Below are 9,959 nucleotides of genomic sequence, written 5' to 3' on the forward strand. Positions count from 1 at the left end.
AACATTGTAGAAAGAGCCTGGGCTTGATTCTTGGTTCTGCCACTCACTAGCTCTTTCACTGTGGACATAGAACTTATTGAAGTAAGTTTTCACAGTCATAAAATGAGAAATTCTGTAAAGAATAAATTGATTTGGAAAATTGTGCATAAAATGCCCAATAAAATATCCAGCACTCACACACATCAGTTAATATTACTTTCCTGCATCCTTCCATGAGGGCAGGTATAGTGTCTAGCTAATCACAGCATCCTAGTAGAACAGAACACCTTGACCGTGCAGGTGTTCCAAATATGTTTTCTGAATTAAATTTTTGCAGATGGAAAATGTCTGCTGAACATGATCACTTTTCTAGTTTTTCTAAGATATACTAAAGAAATAAGGCAGAAGTGAAGGAAAATTTTTTTTTGCATGAGAACTTTGTGTCCTCACTTTTTATCCAACCACAAACCTGGCATGCAGCAATCATACTTCTTTTACAAATGGCGTAACTCTGGCTCAGACAAATTAAGTCAAACTAGCAAGAGTTAGGTCTAGGAATTGAACCCATTATATTGATTCACTTTTTAAAACATGTCCAAGGATTCCTTTTAGGATGAATTTAAAGAAACCTGACCACCTACCTCCTGCTGCTCTTGCCTGCCACCAGCTCACTCTGCTGTGTTCTTTGCCCATAGGAATCACTGTCAGTTCTGGACTAGGCTACACATTCTTGTATCTCTTGGCCCTCTCATCTGATATTCTCTTTGCTTGGAACACCACAAGCTCTTCTCTTCCATCTCTGTCCATTTGAAAGATTTCTATTCATCCTATAAGTTTCTATTTAAATGTTACTTCTTCCCAAAAGACTTCCTGACCCGCTTTTCTCAATAGATGCTCCTATTTCCACAAATGCTGTAAGAGTTGTGATTGTATCTATATTACTTATTCCAGTGTCCAGTATATCACTCCACACATGATAACTGTTCCACCAACATGGGCCAAATGAAAGTTTTCCATTATAGTGTTATTTGCAATAGTAAAACATTGAAGATAGTGTAAATTTTCAAAGATATGAACATAGTTACCCGTATTTTAGCACATCCAGATTATGAAATCTTATGCAATGATTTAAAAAGTGTCATATTTTGAAACACTTTTAATGACAAGAATTTACAGAAAAATATAGGTTAAAAAACAATTTGTAATATATTCCCAATTTTATCATGAAAATAGCTAATATTTTGGAGATTGCATCTGCAAATATTGTGCTGAATCTTTTAAATCAATTGTCTTGTTTAATTATTATAAATACAAAATAAAATGGTTACTATTATTATCTTCATTATAGAATTGGGGGTCACCCAGGTAGACGGTGATTGGGTAAAAGTAACTTTCATTACTCATGGATTCAAAATCTGGTTTTGTCTGATAGATGGATAGGTAGAGCTTTGTGTATACCCACATACACACACGCAGGTACACTTCAAATGTAATATTTTCCTATTGTTCAGCTTAGTTGTGGGGAACATAGTAACCTGTTAACAGTTCTTAACTCTGGATATGACTCTAATATTTTTTATAATTTTCTCCTCCTCCCACTTTTCCCACATGAATATGCATTATCTAATAAAGGAATTAAAATAATATATTAAAAAAAGAAATCTCTTTGTTATTAATCCTCTAACTCAAAGCTTTTCTATCTCATTTGTAGACCTGCAAAGGAGCTCTTTGGGTTTCAAAGGTGAGACTCCCATTTCCTCTTGCATATCATCGTTTATGAACACATCTATTATCCAGTCTTGGGCATGTGAGTTACGGTTATCCAAATCATCTGATTGATAGAGACCTTGTCATGAACAGATGGAATATGGTCATGCATATAATCCTGGGTGTGCTGTTCTCTATGGACTGCATTTAGGTCTCATTCAAATGAACAGAGCCAAATATTTGATTCAAAGAGTGAGAATTGGGATTTTTTCATTCATTCACTGTTACTTGACCAATATCTTTTGAACACTTTATATGCCAGAATTGATGCAAGGATCTAGGGATATGGAGAAAAGCGTCAGATTTCTGCCCTGGAGAGAAGAAGTTCATAATAGTGTTGGGAAGAAATTAATATGAGCAGAGATAAAGAGAGCATAATGATTGGTATGAAGGAGATGCGAGGAGGAGGTTGGAGAGCAGAGAAGAGGGGTACTCAGTTCAAACTTTGGAGTAAGCTTTGGTGGGCCCGGTAAGAACTGAAGTCCCCCTACTGTATGTAATACCAGTCCTTTTAGAGTGCCTTCAATGAGGTTTATATTTTATTTCAGGTGATACTCTCAGCATATGGCTCAGTTAACATTGGTGTGAATAGTATAGCCACCTTCTCCTCTTCTGGAAATATGCAAATTTACAACACATTCTTTGCCCTCACTGGTTTGTGTCAGAGTTGGTGTAGAGGTCAGTTTTTACCTGTTCCTCTTTCTTGCCCCTGACCCTCTGGACCTTTTGAAAACTTAATTGTGTCCAGCTGGGTGTACTTTGCCCTTTCCCTGAATAGGACAAAGGAATACTTACCCTCACCCATTTTCAAAGGCTTTCCCTTTCCCTTTGGATTTGTGGTTCAACAAACCACATCTTCCTTGACTCAGCTCCCAAATTACCTTAATAGCCTATGGCATCCAAAGGGTGACCTCCACCCTGTCCTGGTTTCTCTGGTGCCTTTAAGTCACACCTGCAGCCATTTAAAACAGTGTCACCAAGCTGTGGTCAATTCCTGGCACCAGCTGCTAAGCAGCATTCAAACCTTTCCTTCCTTACTGGACAGAACCATGATTTACAATTAAGAGTTCTTTGTCCTCCACTCTCAAATATTAAAAACAAATTACTCCTAAACTCTCTACTCTCTTCTTTCTTTCCTTTGTTTCTCTCTCTCTCTCTTCCTTACCCACAACCTCATAGCTTCATAGTCCAATGAAAAGAGCCTCTGTTGACTTCAAAATCTTGGGTTTCAGCCTCAGACCTCATAGTCTCCATTGTCACTGCAAAGCCTCAGTTTCCTGACCTGTAAAATAAATAACAGTTTAGGTTTGAGGGAAGACATAGGGAAATAACATAATGTTCAGAGTAATAGTTATTATAAATAAAAATAAAAGTAAGGGAACAGAGAGTATTGGTGGTTAGTGTTAGACTTAGGATTCAGGAAAGGACTCTGTGAGGATGTGACATTTGGAGGAGAGGTCAAAAAGAGTGATGGAATGAGCTATGAAATTATCTGGGAAAAGAGCATTCCAGACACAGAGGATAACAAATGTGTGTGACTTCCCTAAGGAGAGCTTGCTTGGTATGATCAAGGGACAGTAAACCAACAGGTATGGCTCAAAAGCAGTGAGTGAGAGGGTCATGTCATACATGGGCTTAGAGCCAAGAGAAAGGTTTTGGATTGGGGTCTTAAAAGCCATTTGAGAATTTTTAGCAGAAGGGGGGGATGACATGATAACATTTTTATATTAAGAGGAACACTGTGCTGCATGGAACATAGATTGACAATTGACAGGAGACAGAAATAGAAGCTGGGAGACAAGGTTGACACTCTTGCAGCCTACCAGATGAGTGATGACAGGGGCTTGGATTGGGTGTTTATTGTGGCATCCTGGATCATGTGATTCAGGATGGGGTGTGAGAGAGAGGAATTGTCAGAACTATGAGGCTTTTGTCCTGAGCAATTGGGTGAATGGAGGAGTTGAGCCATTTACTGAGACAGGTGAAACTAAGGGAGATTGGTTTATTGGGCTGGAAATCAAAAGGCTGACTTTAAAATATATTATGTTTGATATGATTAACAGATGCTCAAGTGGAGATTCAGAAGAGGAAGCTATATATATGCAAGTTCATTTCAGAGATGGTGCTAGAGAACAAAATCTGGAGTCATTACATCAAATGCTGTGAAGCCATCTGGTAAGACTGAGGCTCAGAACTTGAGTTGTTGGTGACTGAGACATGTTTGAACTGAAGCGGAGGGTACCAGCTCAACAAGATTTTGATCTAGAAAATATGTGGAGTTTCTGCAACTAGTGTGGTTGGCTAAATTGACGAGTTTTGAGATTCAAGGGATGATGCCCACTAATAAAAGATAAATTTTCTATGTTAAAAGTAGGTGGTATGGAAATACAACTTAATATTATAATGATAAACAGAAAAGTCTGGCAACATTTTTTCAGTCATTCAGATCACAATTAGATGAAACTATACAAAGACCCTGGAAGAAAATACTTCCCAAGTATCAGGGGTGTTTTTTAAATTTTATGGATGTGTTACCAAACTCAGGTTCGGCAGCTTGTCACTCAAGAATCCAATACTGAGAGACAAGTGTTGGATGAAAGGAAAGGTAGCTTTATTGAGAAATCCAGCCATCCTAGGGAGAAGGTAGACTCATGCCCCAAAGAACCAACCTCACTGCCTATCAGGGACAAGAGCTTTTAAAGGGGAATTTCAGGGGTGTATAGGCGAAGGGAGAGGGCTACGTGCAGAACAGCACAGTCAGCTCTGACAATCATCTTGAAATTAGTCATAGGTTTTCTGATCAGCATCTTCTTGATTGTTTTAAGTACAGTTAATCTTTAGTTTCAGGGTTGGTTTGTTCTCATTTTCTTGAGGCCAGTTCCTAGAATTGTTCAAGCACGAGCAGCTTATGTTGTGGTTACTGTCTGGTTATCATGTAGTTAACTTCTTCCACCTGGAGGGAGTTTCAGTATCTGTAAAACAGTTCAAAAGACATGGCTTAGAATATTATCTATAGCCCTTGAGGAGGAAATAAAGGTCCTTGACTTTGTTTCATTGCTAAACTATTATAATTTTGTCTTATTTGATTATTTTCTTTTGTTTCTGCAGTTTCTCATTTCTCTGATTAAATTTATTCTTTGGCTAAAGCTTTTCTACAGCTAAGAGGAAGGTGGAGGGCATGGCAGTAGGCGGCGGTGGGATGAGGGGGTGTCAGACCTGGGAAGGCCTCATAGGGTCCTGCTTGGTTACAAAGGGATTATGGATGATGCAGGTTTTTATTCTTCTTCTTTCTTATCATGCATATACCCTGCTTTCAATTTTTATTAATTTTTATTAAAATTCATGAATCCATCTCCTTTTTAATAACTAAAGCATTGTAGTTAAATTTAATTTGATCAATATTCCCGATTCTCTATCAAAATATATTACAGTGTCCTCCCTCAGATATAACACTATTGTGGATTTGGACAGTATTCTTCCTAACCTTTTCTTTATATTGTCTAACTACTTAAGTACCTCTAGTGTCTTAAATATAATTTTTAGTCTTGAATTTATCAGTATTTATATCTTACATCTGAGTAAACTTGTCCTCTTTTTGTCCACACCTTTCATATGTATTCTACTCTTTAGATTAACATTGTGGAATAAATTTTGCAATTGATAAAAACATGATATTGTTTTATATTTTTATTTAAAATAGTTCATGAATATCCCTTCTTCCATTTTTATCATGGAGTAACTTTTCTCATAGTTCTTTCAGAGTAGGTCCATAAACTGTAAAGTTTCTATGTCTGAAAAACGTCTTTATTATTCCCTTCCTTCTTAAATTGTGGTTTGGATGGTTTGGCTGAATATAGCATGCTCGGTTCAAAATATTTTTCTCAGAACTTGGAAGATGTTACTTTGTTGTGTTCTTGTATTCAGCACTGCTGATGAGAAATCTGGTGTCAAAATGATTTCCATTCCCTTGTAAATAACCATTCTTTTTCTTCTGGCATCTTTTAAGAATATTTTTCCTTCAGTATTAATATAATGAAGTTTCATTTCATTGTGTTTCAGTGTGAGTTTTTGGTTTGTTTTTGGTTAAATTTATCCTGCTCAGTAGTCTGTGTACTCAGTCTGTTTGAGAATATATGTCATTTATGTATGTATATATATTATTATTTATGTAACAGTTCTGGGATATTTCAAATCGTCTTCTTCCTCATTCTTTCTTTACTCAACATTCAAATGTTTTTAGAAGGATGTTAGAAATTTTGTATCTATCTTTAAAACATTTAGATTTTAGTTCACACTTCTGTTTCTATTTTGTCTGTTTGTTCTGTAATCCACAAACGTTTCCCAGTTTAGCTTTAGATCTTTTCGATTTGCTGTTCAAGACTATACTTGCTATTCAGTACATATAAATAATTATTTAGACATGATTATTTATACAATTATAGATAGTAATCATTATAGAACATATTTTTTATTTGCAAAATCTCTATTTTATTCTTTTTATCATCACTTGCTTCATCACATACTTTTTTTCTTTTAATGACAGTCATCCCACACTTTACAGCTCCTAATTTAAGGATTTTGGGGGGGTGTATTTGCTCCATTACCTTTGTTATCCTGGGTATAAATTTTTCTTATCTTCGGATTTGCTCTTTCTCTTTCATGTAAGCAGCCTTTCTCAAATGTTTGGCAAACTCTGATTCTGTATTCAGCTTCTGTGACAGACTTCTCCTGCATATTTCCTGGTCAATGGCAATTTCCCCTGATGTGAAAAACTTAGCTTCCCACTATGGCTTGTTGCCTACTTTCTTCTTTATGTGATGCCTCATAGCTTTGTACTCACTGTGATTTCTCCATTGTTTTTCAAATTTTTGTATTATCATTTTTTCATACCTAGTTTATTAGTTAATTTCATATATCTTGTTGATATCTTCTTTATTGATTTTTATGAATCAACTCAGCATCTTAAAACCACGAAGAGATGGACATACTCTTGGAGGTAGGTAATCCCACCATTGATGCCATCTCCAGTGACTTTATGTGCTCCTGCTGTTCTCTTGGTCTCTTTTTCCTGATGCCAATGTGTGTGCCACAATCTAGGTATTCCATCTTGTCACCAGTACCTTAATCAGGGAAGGACAGAATTGGAACAAAAAGGTTTCTCCTTCTCAGAAACATCTTCTTCTCTTATACTTCACAGTCCAGAAATGGTGGCATGTGCACTCTTCACTTCAAGGGAAACTGAGAAATAAACATTGTTTGCCAAAAAAGAATGATATTATAATTACTGGCTCTAGTCAACCATGCCTGATCTGTTGGGTATGGGCAATTGCAATTCCAAAGTAATATACTTTGTGTTTTTATTAAAAAGAGGGGGTGTGTGGATTCTGGATAAATAAAATATTGCCATATTAGACATTCTCACCTAGTTTCTTAAAATCCTAGATTTAAAAAAAAAATTATTTTATATTCTTAAAATTCTAGATTTAGAAAATCCAGTGGCTTCACTTTTATGATTATTATCTCTGCAACATGCTTCAGAAATAATAAAATAAAAATCTATTTGTAAGACTCATTTTGAATCTGTCAGTTTGACTTTAAGTTTCTCATCTAATTGTAATCGTTATTTTACGTAGTGAAAGAAAGTCTTTGCTTGGAGACTGCTGGACATAATGAGGACTTTATAAATGAAGAAATCCAACTCTAGCCTTAAATCTGCCTTCCTTTCCAACCAGAAGGTAACATTTGCTTCAAAATACATTATTTGTGTTTAGGTCAGCCAGGATTTAACTTATTTGCCTGACCTATATGGATCTTTCAATGACTATCTGTTGACTGAATGAAGTTTGGGCAGAATTGTGTGTGTGGATAGTGTAAGCTTTATTTCAGTTCCAAAGAGTAATAACATTGCTTTCCAATGGGAGAGCTCATAAAGGAAAAGTGTTATCATTTTGACAAAATTAAGAGAAAATTTTTGTCTACAGTGAAAAATAGCATAAAACAAATTAAAAGACTTTATAAAACTGGAAGAAATTATTCTGTGCAAGTAAAATATCTAAAAAGTTAGTGGTCTTAATATTTTAATAAGCTACACAAATCTTTAGAAATGAATGAATAAGTAAATGGGAAATGTAATGAAGAGACTAGTCAGAGGAGAAGAATAGGAATAACTAAAATAAAACCAGATTCATAAGTTACTAAATAATTGCAAGGGAAAAAAATGAGAACATTAATTTTTAAACATCTAAATATGCAATGCTGACAAGGAATGCTGAAACAGATTCACTCACACGTTGATGATGGGGTTATAAATTAGTGCAGCTTTTAAGAAATTAGCTTGGAATTATGAATCAAAAGCTTTGATGGTGCTTATATATTTTGATCCAATAATGTCATTCTTACATATCACTGATTAAAAATTTTGAAATCCAGACAAAGTTTTATGCATAAAGCTAAAAATTATAAGTGAGGCATCTATAAATTGAAATAACATGCAGTCTTTATATTTATGGAAACTTTTTAAAAACATAGCAAAATTATTTTGAAAACTAGAATCTCCAGATGTAAAATTATTTCTAATTCATCACCTCATTATATAAAAGGTAATTCAGAGAGACAACTTAAAATTTTACATGACTTCTCTCTAGGAATTTCTTTTTGCTTACCTGTATTTTTCTACTGGTTCCAACATTTCCACCTTAAGGAGAGGTTCCTTTGACATACTGTAAAATCCAAACAATAACAATAGCAAAAGAATGTCTGTGGTTCACATTTGTCTAACATATTTCAGGCTTTAAGATCCTTCTGCTTTGATTTTGTTCTCCTAATCCTGTGAGTACGAAAAAGAAAACATTACTTTCTTTATCTTGAGTTAAGGAGCATGAGTTTCAAGTGTGTCATTCACACCGAGTGACTTCCCTGGGTCATCTAACTAGTGTGTGACAGGACCTCAATGCTTGCTTCTTGGTTTCTAGTTCGAAGTTTACTCCACTCATCCAAGATGTTTCTTTCCTTTGTAAGAAGTGTGTAACTTATTGTTAGGAGACTTCATTGTAGATTATTTGCGTTTTGAATCTCCCTTCTGGGTTCCAAGTAAACACTCCTAAATTATTCCAGGAGTCTTCTCAGTAACATAGCTAGGATGGGGTTTTCTGTGACACAATAAGAGAATATGGAGTCTGTCTACAGGACCAGGTCTGCATATAAATAGAGAGGAATGCTCTGGATTGGTGCCCACCCTGGAATCCTTTGAGAAGCCATTTTGACAATCTGGAGAAAAGTAACCTAGAGCAGGTCAGGAATACTTTCTTCCTGTCACCGTGACCTAAACATCTGTGTGCTCCATTCCCTTTAAAATTGGGGAAAACTTCTCTTCATCTGGCATCCTGGGATGGCATGAAAATTAATCATATTTTTACCTAAAGTTTCCTCTTCAAAACAGAAATGCCTGTGGATGCAATAAAATATAAACTTATGAAAAAAATCGTTTCCACTTGGTTTTTATGGTCTAATGAGTACTGCATTAGTACATGTCCTCTGGAACTATTAGCCTTTGTGTAATGTATTATTTCAAGAAAATCTAACTATAGTAAGTATCATTACATGTTCATAAAATTATAGAAAGATGGCCTGAAGAATCAATGATTTGAAAAAAATTTGCCATATTTTATAAAATAAAGAAAATATATGAATATAAATAGCCAGAAATAGTTCTGAATTTGGTCAGTCTTCATTACTATCACTGGAAAATCTTTTTTAAAAATTAAATTTGTGTGTCTCATGCCCACTTCTTTTGAGCCGCTGGAAAGATAAGCCCTTCTTTCACAGTAGGGCTAGTGGTAAAACACCTTAGTGATCTAGCCCTACCAGACTGTGTCCTAAGCCCCCAAACAATATAAATTTCACTTGTCTAGGAACTTGCTCTTGTTCATAAGCTCAGCTGCTTGCCCACACCCTCCATGCTCTAGCACAAGGTTGATTCCTCCCTAGAGACTTTGTCATTACCCTTTGATCATACCTCATAGCACTTGAATAGTGCAATTATCTCCAAGTAGTATAGTTAATATACACACACTGGTTTTCCCACTGATTGTGATGCACTATTCAGGCATCTTATTACTAGGAATGTAACAGGAACTCAAAAAATATTTATTTGATAAAAGTGAATAAGAACACCCAGTATCTCATATTCTGATGGGCTCCTCAAAGAGTTTTCT

Source organism: Eschrichtius robustus, chromosome 1 (assembly GCF_028021215.1).
Source record: "Eschrichtius robustus isolate mEscRob2 chromosome 1, mEscRob2.pri, whole genome shotgun sequence".
Classification (NCBI taxonomy): domain Eukaryota; kingdom Metazoa; phylum Chordata; class Mammalia; order Artiodactyla; family Eschrichtiidae; genus Eschrichtius; species Eschrichtius robustus.